Here is a 17,329-nt window from a genome sequence, read left to right as displayed (position 1 = left end):
GCAAATGGAATTAGTTTAGACAGTCATCACAGAGAAACACAGGACTGTAGATGCTGGAACATAGATGAAAAAACAAGATGCTGGAGGAACTCAGCAGGCCAGGCAGCGTCCGTGGAGAAAAGCAGGTGGGCAACGTTTGGGGTCAGGACCCTTCTTCAGGATTGAAGATGGGAAAAGGGGAAGCTCAATATATAGGGAGGGAAAAGCAGAGCAGTGATGGGTGGACAAAAGAGGGGCGGTGGGGTGGACACAGGGTGGTGAGTGATAGGTAGATGCAGGTCAGAGATAGTAATAGGCAGGTGCAGGGAACAAGGGGAGAGCAGATCCACCAGGGGATGGGTCAAAGGTATGGAGGCAGGTGCCCCATGGGGGAGGGTAAAAAAATAGGCAGGCTAGGAAAGAGAAGAGGCATGGTGGGGGTTGGGGTTTTGGTTTAAAGTGGGAGAATATGATGTTCATGCCGTTAAGCTGTAAAGGTCCCAAGAGGGAAAGTGAGGTGTCGTTCCTCCAGTTTGCATTTGGACTTCTCCCAGCAGTGGAGGAGGCTGAGGACTATCATATCAGTGATAGTGTGGGGAGGGGAAGATATGCTTGGTGGTAGGGTCCTGTTGGAGATGGCGGAAGTGGCAGAGAATGATGTCTTGGATACGTGGGCTGGTAGGATGAAATGTGAGGACAAGGGGGACCCTATCCCTAGGGAGGGGTGGGGGTGAGAGCGGAGGTGTGAGAAATGGCAGAGATACGGGTGTGAGCTCTCTCGACCACAGCAGTGGGGGAAGCCATGGTTAGTTAAGAAGTTGGACATCTCAGATGTCCTGGAGTGGAAAGCCTCATCATGGGGGCGAAGGCGGAGAAACTGAGAGAAAGGGATAGCGTCCTTGCAAGAGATAGGGTGAGTGGAGCTGTAATCGAGGTAGCCGTGTGCATCAGTGGGTTTGTAGAAGATGTCGGTGGATAAAGAATCTCCTGAGATGGAGATGGAGAGATCAAGAAACGAGAGAGAGGTATCAGAGATAGTCCAAGTGAATTGGAGAGCTGGGTGAAAATCAGTGGCAAAATTTACGTCGAGTTCCACACGGGTGCAAGAGGCGGCACCGATACAGTCATCGATGTAGCGGAGAAAGAGTTGAGGAATGGGGTCGGAGTAGCCTTGGAACAGAGACTGTTCAACGTAGCCAACGAAAAGGAAGGCAGAGCTGGGGCCCATGCGAGTGGCCATGGCTACACCCTTGGTCTGTAGAAAGTGAGAGGAAGCAAATGATAAGTTGGTTTAGAGTGAGGACAAGTTCAGCCAGGCGGAGGAGAGTGTTAACGGAAGGGGACTGGTTCCGTCACCGGTCGCGAAAGGAAGGGGTGGCGGTGAGGCCGTCACGATGGGGAATGGAGGTATATAGGGACTGGACGTCCATGGTGAAGATGAGGTTGTGCGTGCCAAAGAACTTAAAGCTATGGAGGAGTCGGAGAGCGCGTGAGGTGTCACGGATGTAGGTGGGAAGGGATTGGACCGGAGTGACAGAATAGTGTCCAGGTACAAGGATACGAGCTCAGGGGGGCAAGAGCATGCGGAGACCATAGGTCTGCTGGGACAGTCCTTCTTGTGGATCTTGGGGAGGAGATAGAAGCGGGCAGTCCTAGGTTGCGGGACTATCATGTTGGTAGCCGTGGGGGGAGATCTCCCGAGGCGAAGAGGTCTGTTATGGTGCAGGAGATAATGTCCTGGTGGTCATGGTTCGGGGTAGGTAGAAGGAAGTCTCCCAGAGTTGGCATCTGGCCTCTGCAAGGAAGGTCAGTACGCCAGCCTACCACGGCACCACCTTTGTGGGCTGGATCGATGACTACGTCACGGTTGGTGCAGAGGGAGTGGGGGGCAGAGCGTTGAGCAGGGCTGAGGTTGGAGTGGGAGAGGGCAGCATGCTGGCATGGACACCTTGGGCCTCACGGCTGTTTCTGTGTTGTACAGCTCTATGATGCAAAGATGGATTGGGTTGGGGGGAGACGGGTTTGTGCAGACAATTGGTGCATTCTGAAATTAGTGAGGGACAGCAGGAAGGAGAGATTCCAGGAGGATTACAATAAAGTTATGACCTTTGGTCCAAAATTTTAAGTTGTGCCAATGAAAGTATAAATAATGGAGATATGTCAGAGTAGAGGGAAGCATCAAATCCAGAGGGTGTGCTGCCAAGGTCAGTCCTCAGCAGCACAAGATTTGTACTCGATCAGGATGATGTAGACTGGAAACCAGAAATGGATGATCTATCTTTATTTCAGCATGACAGGCAAAAACATTCAGACAAATAGTGACAATCGCTGAAAACCAGCAAGTCTCCACAGCAATAGTGGCTAAGATGTAGAACCCAGTTTAGATGACATCAATGGGACAGAAATCACTGACAGGAGGTTTACACAAGTCGGACTTACATTGATTGCTTTCATCCTGTACAGCATTAAAACAGCAATTCTGAGTCTCGTCATCCTTTCACCATATCTTCTTGTACTGAGGTCGCACCCTCAAGCAATCTTTCTCAGAGTTCACTAGGGGACACTTTCATTCATTAACAGGATTACTGGCATGGTCACCATTTAGTGCCCATTCCATATTGTACTATATCTGAGCAGCCAACTAGGCTATTTCAGAGGACAGTTCATTCTATTTAACAGAATTACTTCCCCAGATAACATTGTGAGGTTAAGAAACCTCATTTACCGATCAACAGACCAGGCATTTGCCCAGCAACCTATGATGGCGCCACGTTCATCAGTCAGAATCTGACCTCCTCAGTCCCCTGCCCTCTGTGGACTTCACTCCCTCAAGAACTACACCCTGCTTGTGGATCTATTCTTGTCTGTAGCCATTTGTCTAGATCGTCCTGTGTTGGTTTTCCTTGTTACCATGTCCAATCCCCTCAATGTGCATATTTTCAGTACCATACTGCTACAAGAACGTCAAGCAGCTCCTGGTGTGGTTTATTTCCAAGTTATCATATGTTCCTGTGATGGTCCATGCGCTTTTATTTATAGGATCAATCCACTGAAGGAACTCAGAGGGTTGAGCAACATCTGTGGGAGGAATTGTTGACGTTTCAGGTTGAAACCCTGCATCACCACAGAGTGGAGAGGGGAGATGGTCAGTATACAGGGGAGACAGGGAGCAGTGAGATAGGGGCCAGAAGTGATTGGTGGACCAAAGGATTGGGTTGGTGGGGTGGGGGTGGGTGGTGAAGGATGACAGGCAGATGAAGCCGGATAGGGAAGGGGGAGGGGTGGAGTTAGGAAACAGAGGCCAATGGATGATAGATGGAGGCAGGCAAAGGAGGCAGATGGAGCCTCTTTTGTCTATTTATTGGATATTGCACTTCCTGTGCCCAGCTCACTACATGCTGCCTGAATGCCCGTAGTCACTGGCCACCAACCCCAAGCACACATGCCTGCCATCCACTAATCCCAAAGGCACAAGCTCACCATTTGTTTGGCCTTTATGCCCCAGATCATCATCCATTTATCTTTTACTTGTGGAAGTCTGATTCCCACAGTGTTTATTCAAGAACCTATTTCTCATTCATTTTGCAAATGACACTTTTCTATTGAACCCACATTGCCTACCAAACCCCTGGTCATCTGATCTTCTTTTGATATGGATTTCTTTGCCATTTGTTCAAGTACAATTTTTCTTCTCACCGTCCTCAATGATTACAAAGCAGGTAAATGTCTAAATCTCAGCCAACTTTACTCAGACACCCATCTCAACTTTAGTTTCATCCTTTGTGACACGTCCACTTCCTTTCTGAAAGCCCTAACTGGAAACCTCCACAAGCATTGTCACATTAGCTGATCAGTTACAAATATTATTTTAAATTCTTCCCCTTTTTGGTCCTTACCTCTTAAGTCCTGAATTTGCGTGCTGTTCCAATCGCCAAATGATTAGTCATTAAGTGTGGGTAGTACATTGTGGTAGAATGTGGAAACAAACCAGATATGCCTCAGAAAATAAGCTCTGAAATGAGGTAGAGGATTGGGGGAATCTGCAAATATAAACATATAAATCACTAAATGTAATGACACAGATTAGTGCAGCAATGATCAAACCACCAACACCCTAGGGTTAATTTTTGGAGAAATCAAAGCACAGAAATTTTTAAACCATGAATATTCATCTCCAATGCACAGTTCCAGTATCCATATTACATACAAGGGCCGTTATAACCATCAGAAAATGCTGAATAAACAGTTATCAATTGATAACCTTGAAGGACGACCTGAATAGCTTTGAATTGCCAACAGGCTTGGCAGGAAGGTAATGGAGATGATGCTGCCACTTGCGGGAGACTAAACCATCAATACATGACAATCAATGACTGAGCATCCACAGCCCTCCAGGGCAGAACATTCCAAAGATTCACTCCACTTTGAATGAAGACATTTCAGTCCTAAATGTCCTGCTCCCGATTTTGAGACTGAGAACTCCAGTTTGAGACTTCTCAGCCAGGGGAAACAACCTCACCATATCTATCCTATCTAGCCATCTAAGAATTCTGTATATTTCAGTGGAAATTCAGTTATCTCCACTTTTGTGATGAAGTTCTGAAGTCTGGAGACAAGTGGTCCTGACAAGAGTGGGGCATCACTGAGCAGGGCATTGGTAGGTTAGTGCCATTTAGCACTATCTGACACTTTCCATCACTTTGATAAATGAGAGCAGAATCATGTTTTAATAGTAGCCTAGCTGATTAACCTCGATGCATTTTGTAGATGGCTCATACTGCACCACTGGCCCTGAGTTGCAGGAGTGAGGACAGGAAGAATTTCCCAGCAGCAACTCCTTTCTATGCTGGTCTTGGCAGCATTGAGTGTGACAGTGTCAGGTACACAAGCATCAGCTGGCAGTGTTTGGGCCAGACGATGGGAGTGGTTACTAGTATGTTGTTCAACTGGAGGTTGCAACAGGACAAACTACAGTCCAGGGTTATGAAGCCATACAGCAGAGAAAAAGGCTCACTGACCCGCCATGCCCATGCCAGCCATCAAGTACCCATCGACACTCATCCCATTTTCCAGCACTTGGTCCATGGGCTTCTTTGACTTGGCGATTCAAGTGTTATCTGGATACTTCTTAAACATTGTGACAGTCTCTACCTCCACCACCCCCTCAGGCAGTGCATTCCAGATTCCAACCAGTCATGTCTTATATAGTTGTATCCTAACTTCCCACTCTTCCATTCTATGCTCTGGCTAATAAGGCAGGTATCCCGTATGCCTTCTTCACCACCTTATCTACCTGTGCTGCCACCTTCAGGGATCCTTGTACTTGTAGACTTCTTCCCTCATTCCTCAATAGCCCCTGCGGCCCAATGATTCAGTGTGAATATTCTATCCTTATTAATCCTGAAATAAAAAGGAATCACCTCACTCTTATCAGGATTAATTCCCATCTCACATTGCTCTGCTCATTTTACCAACTCATCAACATCATCCGGTAGCCGAAGACCACCCTCAGCTACGTCATTTGTTAATTCTTCAAAAATTCAATCAAATTCATCAGACTGGATCTTTCCCTAACAAAGCCAGGCTCTCTTTGATTAATTCTTGCCTTTCCAAGTGTCGATTAATTCTGTTCCTCACCGGCTTTTCCCTGCTGCTTTTCTTGCATAGAGGTACATTTGCTGTCATCCAGCATCTCACCCGTAGCCAGCACGTTGCCTCCCATGGTAGCCTAGAATGTAGATCATCAGCCCCTGTAGATGAATGCATCTGTAAAATGCTCAAGACATCTAAAACTTCCTCCATTTTAATGAATACTCATTCTAGAATTTCATTGACTTCTCCCTGAATTCTCCAATTGCAATATCCTTCTCATCAGTACAGATTGGAAGTGTTCATTTCAGACTTCACCCATGTCCTGTGGCTCCATGCACAGATTATCCATTCGGTCCCTAATGGGCTACACTCTTTCCCTGGTTACCCTCTTGCCCTCAATATAAAATGCTTTGGGATTTTCCTTAATCTTGTGTGCCAGTGATATTTTGTGTCTCATCTTTTAAGCAGTTAAGCATGCCCCACACTTTCTATACACCAGTCCAGCCTTCCCTGTTTTCACCTCTCTATAGCTGAGATATGCTCATTTTCCCCCCCCTTTTATCTACTCCTTGATATCCCTTGACATCTCGGGTTCTTTGGATTTGTTATCCTTGCCCTTCACCCTTATGGGAACATGTTAGCCCTGAACTCCCACTATTTCACTTTTGAATGACTCTCACTTGTCACCTGTAGACCTACCTGCATCTGTAGACCTTGCTCCTGGGGTACTTTTGCCAGGTCCCATCTTTTTGATATTGATCTTACTCAATTCAGGTCCTTAATTTCCAGACTATCCTTCTCCCTTCCATAACTGTCTTGAAACTTAGAATTCTGGTCACTTTTTCCCTGACATTCTAAGGAGGTTCAGTACTGCCCCTTCTTGCATCTACACGTTGGCTCTAAAAGTTCTCATTGACACACTGAAAATTCCACCCCTCAAAGACTTTCATACCAAGATGATCCCAGTTAGTAATGGGGAAGCTGAAATCCCCTACCACTACCTTAACCCCATTATTTTTACACCTCTGTGATCTATCTCCTGCTTTCTGTTATGCAGCCTCTTGTACACTCCCAGCAAAGTGATCACCCTTTTTGTTTCTTCACAATATCATCCTTCTACAGAGCCTTCCACAATATCCCCCTCATGATTGCGGTAATGGACTCTTTAATACTGAAATGCCACTTTCTCTTTCACTCCCCGCCCCCCCCCCCCCCCCCATGACGTCAGGAGATTCCAAAGCCAGGAACGCCGCGTTGCCATTCCTGCCCTTCTTTCGACCAACCTGTAAAACACGAGAAGAGAAAATCAGAAGAGTAGGCCATCAACTGCCCAGAGCCAATTCCACCATTCATTAAGATCTTGGTTCCTCTTTAACCTCAAAGTCGACCTTCCCATGCAATTGCCACATTCTCCAATTCCCTTGGGTTCAAAACCTATTGACTTCAGCCTTGTGTAAAAGATAACTGGGAATGCAAGGGTTAATGACTGGCAATGTAAGGGTTAATGCTATGCAGCTATTCTCCTGATAGTCAGCTATTCTTCCCATGGTAAGGAATTACCTCAGCCATGGGGTGACTATAGTTATGGCTGGAAGTGAGGCCAGGTGTGGGTGAGAAAGAAATAGTTTATTTTAAGACATATCTTGTTTTGCTAAAGCTTGCTGTAAGCAATTGCCGTAGTAAGTCTAACTTCCCACGAAGGTTTCTCACGAAATGGGTATAAAGGTACACACTAACTGGGGGATCTTTGAGTGGGGATCAGTACCGAGCTTGGGTTACACTGTTTACTCTTTCTCTGTATCCCTCACTCCCGCTAGCGTTAAACTAATAAAGCATTGATTGTAATTTCTTCGGTTCTGCTGTTGTCTGATTTACTACAGAGCGCGGGTCAACTTTCACACTTGAACGTAATCAACATCTGAGCACAGGGTACAGCAGTTAGTGCTGCTGCCTCACAGCTCCAGAGAACTGGGCTCGATCCCGATCCACTGTGACTACATGGGTTTCCTCCAAGTGTTCTATTTCCCTCCTACATGCCAAACACATGCTGCTTGCTAGTTTGATTAGCTACTGTAAATTGCCCTAAGCATAGGGTGGCAGGAGAACCAGGAGTTGATGGGCATATGAAACTATAGGTTACAGGGAAAATGTGGGAGAATGGGCCTGATGAGAATGCTGTGAGCAAGCACAGAGTCGATGGGCCAAACGGCCTCTTTTTTTGTGTTATGAAATATTTTATTGTACCCCGAGGTTTAGAATTCCAAACATTTGTAAGCCTCTGGATAAAAATAAATCTCTCTGTATTTGTCCTAAACAACTCCTATACTAAGATTAAACCCAATTTCTAGACTCACATAAACACATAGTTTGGCATTTACCCCGACAATCCTCTCAGAACCTTCAAACTCAGTGAGATTAAGCTTTATCCTTCTGGGGCCAATTTTACCTCAGGTTGTAGCGAGACCAATAACTGGAGTTTCAACCCATGCACAGATTAAGGTAGTTGTAAATCTTTAAGATGAATTTTAGTTAACTTAAACAAACATGATCAGCAAAATGTAAAAAGAAGTCACAGTAATGATTTACAAAGAGGAAACAGAGGCTCCTGCAGTGTTTTCAGAGTTAGATGTCCACGATGTTCAATGTTGGGAGTGCCACCATTGCAAATTTCGTTGCTAAAGTACAACGTTCTGAAATGTCAGAGAACTGTGTCCAGAATTTTACAATGCGATGCCATGGCAGGCCTGTTTTGTCATGAGTTGGTCTATTAGGACATACCCTCTGGGGTAGTTAACATTGCAGCGTTGTGGACACAGCTCGGCACATCATGGAAACCAGCCTCCCCTCCATGGACTCTGTCCACACTTCCTGCTGCCTCAGAAAGCAGCCAGCATAATCAGAGACTCTACCCACCCCAGATATTCTTTCTTCTCCCTGAAAGCACGTACCACCAGGCTCAAGGACAGCTTGTATTCTGCTTTATAAGACTATTGAATGGTTCCATCGTAAGATGGACTCTTGACCTCACAATCTATCCCTCTGTGGCCTTGCATCTTATTGTCTGCCTGCACTGCACTTTCTCTCTAACTGTAACACTTTATTCCACATTCTGGTACTGTTTTACCTTGTACTACCTCAATGCACTGTTGTGATGACATGATCTGTATGGATGGTATGCAAGACAAGTTCTTCACTCTACCTCGGTACATGTGACAATAATAAACCAATTTACCAATTATATTCAAAGACATTTGGATAATTGCATGGATAGGAACAGGTTTAGAGTGAAACGGGCCAAATGTGGGCACATTGTTAGACATGGACAAGTTGGGCCAAAGGGCCCGTTTCTATGCTGTACAACTCTGACTGTTATAATAGAATTATCCATCTTTCCATAGCTACATGAACAACCCTTTGGTACATCTTTCTTTTCCTCACATTCACAAGTGAATTGCAGTGTTGAGCCAAAGGCTTTTGCCCTCAAGTCTGAGAAAAACATTCTTTCATTTATGGCTCACGGTGGATAGGAATGCAGGATGGGGTTAATTCACTTCAACTTATACAAGGTTGCCTTTGCACATATTGCAATATTGTTGGAATTAGCCTTGCCTCTCTTGCTTTCTCTGTCACAATAACCAAGAGAGCTTTATTTGGATTCATAAAGATGAGGTGCAGGGGTTGTTGGTTTCCACTTCTCTCATCCACAAGGAAGTCAGAGCCAACATCACAAGTGAATTGTAGGATTACAATGCCACCGAATAATTAAACATAGACAGCAAATCAGAAATATGTGGATTTTTATCTTACCTTGTATAGAGAGAAGATGAGCACAACAACTACAGATGCGAAAGGAATCTTCTTTTAAGCACTGGAAGCTCTTTTATCTATACATAGTAGATTCAAGATCCTCAGAGGGTCTGGGGCCATATAAATGGGAAGTATGAAACTTAACAGGGCAGTACTTCCAGTTGAAGTAATACTGAAGTGCTCTGCCATTCCTCCGATTGTTCCAAGGATCACAGTTTGGATAGGATCAAAGGCTTCAATTGATGCATCAGTTACCCCAAGGTCTGAACCATGAAAGGGAGAAGAATGCGCGAGGAGGAGAGACACCAGACAGTTCAGGCCCAACTGCTTCCTGTTCCCATATAAAATATCAATAGTTATGTGAAAACTACAGTTTATCACAAGAAATCCACCTGGATTATAAGATGTGCATCAGATGGTTTTGCAGGAACGCGTAAAAAAAAACTTAAAGATCTATTCCAGATGCAGGAAGCAATCATGGAAAGGGCCCTGCATTTGAGTTGATCTTGTCAAACGTAAAAGGGGCTACCTAGTTATTTTATGTGGGAAGCTGAATGCCCTGTGAATTAGATTGGTGTTTTTTTTAATGCCAAGAGGACAAGGATTTTTGGCTTGTGGAATCTCATCGTCTTCCAGACTCACCATTCTCCAGCCAGCGAGCAAAATGCAGTGAATCAATTTTCTTGCTGGTTGCTATCAATGGTGCCGTTTCCTTATTTCATCCTTACTCAGACAGCAGAACTACATCCTTTTCTTGTCTTTGCAGATGAATTTTGGCTCCAAATAGCTAAGTACTGATCCATTGGATAAAGTTTTTTTTTGAGACTGTCTATCAAGCAATTTCTCCCATGTCCTGTCTTGCTCTGTACTCTGAGGGGGAAAAAAACACAAGGCATTGTATTTCACTATTAAAGGCAGTGCATAAATATGTTTATTTTAAATATTTAGGAGTTTTTAAACTTCAAATCAAAAGTTTTTGAATGGCATATTCCATTGAAAACGTGTTAAAACTTTGCACACTAACAGTGTGTGCTACGATCTATAAAACATGCAAACGAACCTGCTGCAGCAGCAAGTAAACATGTTGGGAATAGACTGCTAGTACAAGTATAGCAACTATTTAAGATTATTAAACAAAAATACATTGCTAAAATATAAAATATTTCAAATTCTTGCTTTTAATGTAAACATGACCAGGTAGAAAGAAGCAGGAATGGAAAACCCATCCAGCAGTTGCATCATCTGAACCTTATACTTACATTGGCCGTAAGGAGCACCAACTGGGTGCATTCAGTGAGCAATGAGTTCACACAGGGAAATCTGTCTCAAAGGGATTGAGATCCATTTCTCAGTTGAGAACAATATCAACATCTGAAAAATGCTTCAGGGACACTGGGCAATCATAGGAGCAGACATCTAACAGTTGTAGCTGGGCTTGATTGGGTGCCAGTTCACAATAATTCAGTAATAGTGGGCCTCACCTCTTTCTGAAATGTCTCTCATATCCTGCCAGCAAGTGCCTTTGTGCTCAAACTGTGTTGGACTATTGTATTGGTCATAAGATGTTTTTGACAACTCAATCAATCTATAATAAATAAAGGAGAAAAAACCCTCAAGTGTGTTGAAGTAATAACACATAGCAGAGACAATAGTCAGCCTTATTGAATCTGTGACGTGGGCTGAAACTGTCTTAATGAAAATGAGAAACAACCCCATATCAGGAGGTAGGTAAAACTAGAGGACATAGGCTTAAGGTAAGGGGGAAGAGAATTAGAGAGGATCTGGGAGGGACCTTCTTCACCGACAGAGTTCTGTTTCCTTATTTCATCCTCACTCAGACAGCAGGACTATATCCTTTTCTAGTTTTTGCAGATGAATTTTAGCTCCAAGTAGCTGAGTACTGAGGCATTTGCTCGTTTTGTTTTGAGTGGCTATCAAGCAATTTCTCCTGTGTCTGTGTGTCCTGTCTTGCTTTGTACTCTGAGGGGAAAAAAACAAGGCGCTGACCAGCAAGTGTTGAGTACCTGGAATGCACTGCCTGAGAGTGTGGTTGGAGCTGGGTCACTGACAGCAGTGTGTACATGAGCACTTGAAACGCTTAGGCAAAGAGAGCGATGGACCAGTGCTGGGCGTTGGAGTTAACATGGATGGCTGTCCACTGATGGGCCAAATGGCCTGTTTCCATGCTGTATGATTCTATGACTCTATAACAGTAGGCTACAAATTACCTGCAGCCTGCTCTGGCACTCCACAAAATCCAGCATGATCCCAAGTCCTGCCTTGCTCTCAAGTCCCTTAGTTCCTGGGATTCTAAAAATCAATCCAACGTAGCCTTCAATGTACTCAACAACCAAAATCCATTGCAGCCTGGGACTGAAAATCCCCAAGAGTCACACCTTGTGTGTGGAAATTCCTCAACCTCAAGGAATACAACTCTCAACATGCACTGTGTCAGGGACTCTTATAGTCTGACATATTTCAATGGCATCACCTTTTATTCTTCTAAACTCCAGGGAATATAGGACAGCCGAAAAAAACCCAAAACCTTGCAGTGTAGGCCAGCTGAAAAAAATATTGAATATAACAAGTATTTAAAGTATAAATCTTAAATATTAAATGTCTAACCATACTTGAAGTGTTTCTGATGTGCCTTCATGTTTTACTTTGTTGCTGTGATGGAAGAACAGTGTAAAGATTGTGAAGTAAATACAGCAGACATCAACTTGCCACAAGGTTGAAAAACAAAGTAAAACAAAGTTAATTGCATGGAATATGCTAAAACAAAATTATGTTTGAAACTTACAGACTGTGAAGGTCAGGGCTCTAATTTAAACCATGGTGTTGTGTTGGAAACAGATAGCCTGGGAAAAAAAAGCATGTTAAATCTACCAGGAATGAGGAACCTCAGGGGCAACTCCTTCATGCAGAAGGTGGTGGGCATATGGAACGAGCTGCCAGAGGAAGTGGTTGAGGCAGGAACAATAACAACATTTAAAAGACACTTGACAGGTACACGGACAGATGGATATGGGCCAAACGCAAGCAATTGGGACTAGCTTAGATGAACATCTTGGTTGGCATGAATGAGTTGGGCCGAAGGGCCTGTTTTCATGGTATATTACTCTGTGAATGGAGAACAGGGCTCAAAACAATTAAGGGCAGAACAAGATACGGAGATAACAAAGGACAGGTTGACATATTCAATTCCAGGTCAATGAAGTTAGCAGCACCTGTTATAGAATGGGAGACAATTTGTGCAAGGGTCCCTTTCCAGTAGCTTACCCTGTGAGAGAGCAAACAAGGATAAAAAGGAATAGAAAAAAAGAAACAGAACTAGTAATGAATAAAAATTAAAATGTATTTTTGAAGTGACTAGGGCAAGATAGATCAGATAATTGGCATGTAAAGTCAAAGAGAAAAAGTGCATACAAGTATGAGGTCAGAGAGAGCTCAAGTGTGACCAGGTGAAAGGAAGCTGTAGTCAACAGGACACGACGAGAGGAAGAGACTTACACTACAGTTATTCAGATGGCAGGTCTCCAAGGTCACGAGGTACAAAGTATGACAATTGCCTTTGTGAGGTATTGCTTCTGTACTGGATGCAGCTTAGTAAATTAATTAGTTGTGCTTTTAACGAATAAACCTGTATCTATAGTGGCTTGTTGTCATCACAAACAAACCTTGAGTTAGTTTAAATAAAATCTTTAAAGTAAAACAAAACTATGAATCAGCAAATCTCGCAATAAGGTGACCAAAACTCTAGTCTCAGCAAAACCTAGAAAACTGTTGCATTTTTTTTCTTGTACTCCAACCCTGTTTGAATAAAATCCAATCTGCTGTTGGCTGCCTGACTGCTTTATGTACTTTGCGACACCTACATCTCTCAACATCAACACTTACTGGTTGTTCACCATTTAAAAAATACCATTTTCCTTTTATCCCAAACAATGTTAAGTGGATAATCTCATTTTCCCACGTTATACTTCAATCTGTCACCTAACCTACTCGTACAACATATCGGTTCTCTTCATCTTGCCATCTAGTTCTAAATCAGCAGCAAACATGAACAGAATACATTCTGTCCCATTATACAAGCCGTTAAGTTATCAGCAGCTGAAACTGAACCTTGCAGCACCCCACTCACTACAGCTTGCAAACCAGTTTGTTCTGACTGCCCATTCACCAATCCTCTCGCTGTTAATATACTGTCCCAACCCCATGATCCTTAACTTGTGGAACAAGGTTTTGCCATCTTTACCCAGTCTGGCTGATGTGACTCCAGACACACCAATGTCATTGACTTTTAATCACCCTGATAACTCATTTCAAGGACAATTAACAATGAGTAATAAATGCTACCTTGCCGGTAACGCCAAATCCCAACAAAAAATACAGAAACCTGGCATGGGAAATCTGGAGGACATGTTCTTGCAAGTTTTTTTTTAATATATATTTCTTGCCAATTTACTCTCGTATTTATAGAACATAGAACAGTACAGCACAGGAACACCACATCTTTGACCCACCACATCTACACCGACCACAATGCCAATCTAATCCCATCTGCTACACATGGCCCGTATCCCTCCATTCCCCACCTGTTCACGTATCTGTCTAAATGCTTCTTAAATGTTGCCATTGTACCTGCTTCCACCACCTCCCCGGGCAGCACGTTCCAGGGACCCACCACTCTGTGTAAAAACTCCTTGCCACATAAATCCCCTCTCACCTTAAACCTACGGATTCTGGTGTATAACCTTTCCACCCTGGGAGAAGGACTCTGACTGTCTACCCTATCTATGCCTCACATAATTTTATAAGCTTCTATCAGGTCACCTCTCAGCCGCCAACACTCCAGAGAAAACAGTCCAGGTTTGTCCAATAGCTAATGCACTCCAATCCAGGCAACATCCTAGTGCAGCTCTTCTGCACCCTCTCCAAAGCCTCCACACTCTTTGTAGGGTGGTGACCACAACTGCACATAATACCCCAAATGTGACTAACCAAACATTTATAGAGCTGCAACACAACTTCCCAACTTTTGTACTCAATGCTCTGATAAAGGCAAGCATGCCATACACTTTCTTTGCCACCCTATCCACTTCAAGGAGCTATGAACTTGCACCCCAAGATCCCTCTGTACATCAGTGCCCCCAAGGGTCCTGCCATTCACTGAGTACTTTCCTCTTGCATCCTGACATCCCAAAATGCATCACCTCACACTTGCGCAGATTAAACTCCACCTGCCATTTCTGTCCAAATTTCCAGCTAATCTATATCCTGCTGTTGTCTTTGACAACTTTTCCTTCTACACACAACCGTACCAATTCTCCTTTCATCTCCAAATTTACCAATCAGCCCACCTACACTGTAATATGTATTAACGCTTTGGATGACAATCAATGGAGTGCCCACCACTGATCCTCACAGAACACCACCGGTCATCGACCACCAGTCAGAAAGACACCCCTCCACCATTACCCTCGTCTTCTACGATCAAGCTAACTTTAATACTCACATACGTTTCCCATTTCTTTTAATTGAACTTACGGCATCTCTTATCATCCAAGGTTCCTGAACCTCGCCATCCTTAATTTTCATCGTCACAACATTTTCCCTTTTCAGAATTCTTTCTTTTTTTTAAAACATCTCTCTAATCAGAGTTACTGCCCTTCTTCACAATATTAAAAGCCCTGTAATCTAAAGCTTCTTTAGTTAGCCACAGCTGGGACATTTTTCCATGAAGCATTCGTTTCTCAATGGAATGTCACGTTATTGAGAATTTGTCCACCTCTGAAATGTCACCCGACCCACTGAAGTTCTAATCTGTGCCTGTCGCTCGTGGCTCTTTCAAACTTCAGTCACTGACTCAGGTCAGAGACATGTTACTCACTGGCCAGCAAAAAATATTTATATGCCAATATCTCCCCAATAAATTGTATTCTTTGCTCTATATCTACAGCTGGAAAAATGATTTTGAGGTATTCACCAAATGGATGGGATGAAACCAAGCAGAAATACTGGATCTGGAGTAGAAAATACCCTATATCTAAATGACATATCTGGTCGTGATTAATACAAATGCATGCAAAACTTCCAATGGGAAGGGGAGGGGGAGAATTACAGATACATAAATTTTATTCCACACAGTGTCAATAGTGAAGGGATTATGAACATCAGCAAATAATGTGTCTTGGTGACTTGTGGAAGTCTGCTGTGCTGAATCTCAGTATTGTGAAAGGCACAGTTCGGTAGATTGGCTTAGCACACCATCTAAAGAGCAGGTTGTCAGGTGGTGCAAGATGACAATGCAGGCTGCTTGAATCATTACTTTCCTTGTTTCATAGATGAATAAGCTGAACCTTGAAATAATAACTGTCACCTCAGTACTGATTCAGATCTCATTTATTGATCTTAAATGTTCTGGAAATGGAGACACAGAGTGGACCCTGGAGATGTACAAACATAAACTATAACTATATAAATCACAAATCACTTCAATGTTCAGTCTTTTCATCACTGTAACTTAGGTAGTTCAAAGAAAAGCACTACAATGTACGAAATAAGAAATGCTGGAGGTCAGAAAGCATCTGTGGAGACAGAAAAGGAGGTTTTTGTTTCAGGTTAATGATATTTTATCACAACTGGGAAAGAAAGAGGTAAAACAAGTCTTACAGTATCAAGAAAGGGAGGAGGCAAGAGACCAATGAAAGTCAACAAAGGTGAACACAATAAAAGAGTAAAACTGAGTGGAGCAGAGTTTCTTCAAGGTGGATACTTCTGGAGGAGAAACAGCAATGAATTAAGCAATTCAAATCCAAGTATTGCAGGTGCTGGCAATCCGAAATAAAAAAAAGAGGAAGTGTTTGAAATACTCAGCAGGTCAGATATCTACTGGTAGAGAAACAGAAATAAAATTACAGGTCAATGACCTTTAATAAGAACGAGACAAAAAGTAGTTATTGTAGTCGTTACACTGTAAAATCTAGAATTTGAAAAGAATCTGAAAATAAAAGAACAAGTCAAAGGAAAATAAACCACAAATCTGTCATCATAGCCCAAATGATTCAATGATGCCTTTTACCTGCCTGGGTCAACAACCTTTACCAGAATGCACTAATCATGTGGTTATGTGGCCTCAGAAATGTTTTAATTATCCTAACCAGTAACATACAACTTTCTGCTTATTAGATTTAAATACCTCATTTAAAGGATGAAATGGGAATGGGATATCAAACAAGTCAGTGCAAAGAATTATTTTCTGCTATAGCCTATGTTTGTTCAGTTAAGTTCAAATCTTTCTGCTGAATTCATGAGGAACAGATCGAGGCAGCTCAGAAAGATGCTACTCAGCTCATTGTGCCTGTATGGGTTCTTTGAAAGAACTGTCGGATTAGTTCCATTCTACTTCGGACACCAGGCTTACAAATGCACATAGTCAAGCAACACAATTCCAGAAATCGGAACCCATCAGAAGTTTAAAACTCTGTATGAAAAGTTAACTGCAAACTGCAATGCTGGGCCGATGATGAAAGCACATATAGAATTGTTGCAGCGGAAGCAGCAGCCAGTCTACAAGGTCAGTACCTGATCTTTGTGGAATATTCCATTCAGTCCCAACAATCTACTTTCCACTTACTCTTGGCAAATTATTTTCCCTCCAACGTCCATCCAATTCACCTTCTGAAAACACTGAATAACGCCATTTCCACAACCCTTAAAGGCAGCAAGTTCCAAATCATTACCACTCCCTGCATAAACTTTTCCCCACTATCATTTTCCCTTCACTTTGAATCAGGGTCCCTGATCCTTAATGGAAACCATTTCACGCCAACATTGAGCTCCACCTTCCCTTCTCCAGAGTACGTGGTAACATCTTCTTTCTTTATAAAGATTAATGCAAAATACTCATCTAGCAATTCATCATGCCTTGCTTCCAAGCATAGGTTAT

The sequence above is a fragment of the Pristis pectinata genome, chromosome 10 (assembly GCF_009764475.1).
Source record: "Pristis pectinata isolate sPriPec2 chromosome 10, sPriPec2.1.pri, whole genome shotgun sequence".
Taxonomy (NCBI): domain Eukaryota; kingdom Metazoa; phylum Chordata; class Chondrichthyes; order Rhinopristiformes; family Pristidae; genus Pristis; species Pristis pectinata.
Note: the sequence above shows the minus strand (reverse complement) of the source record.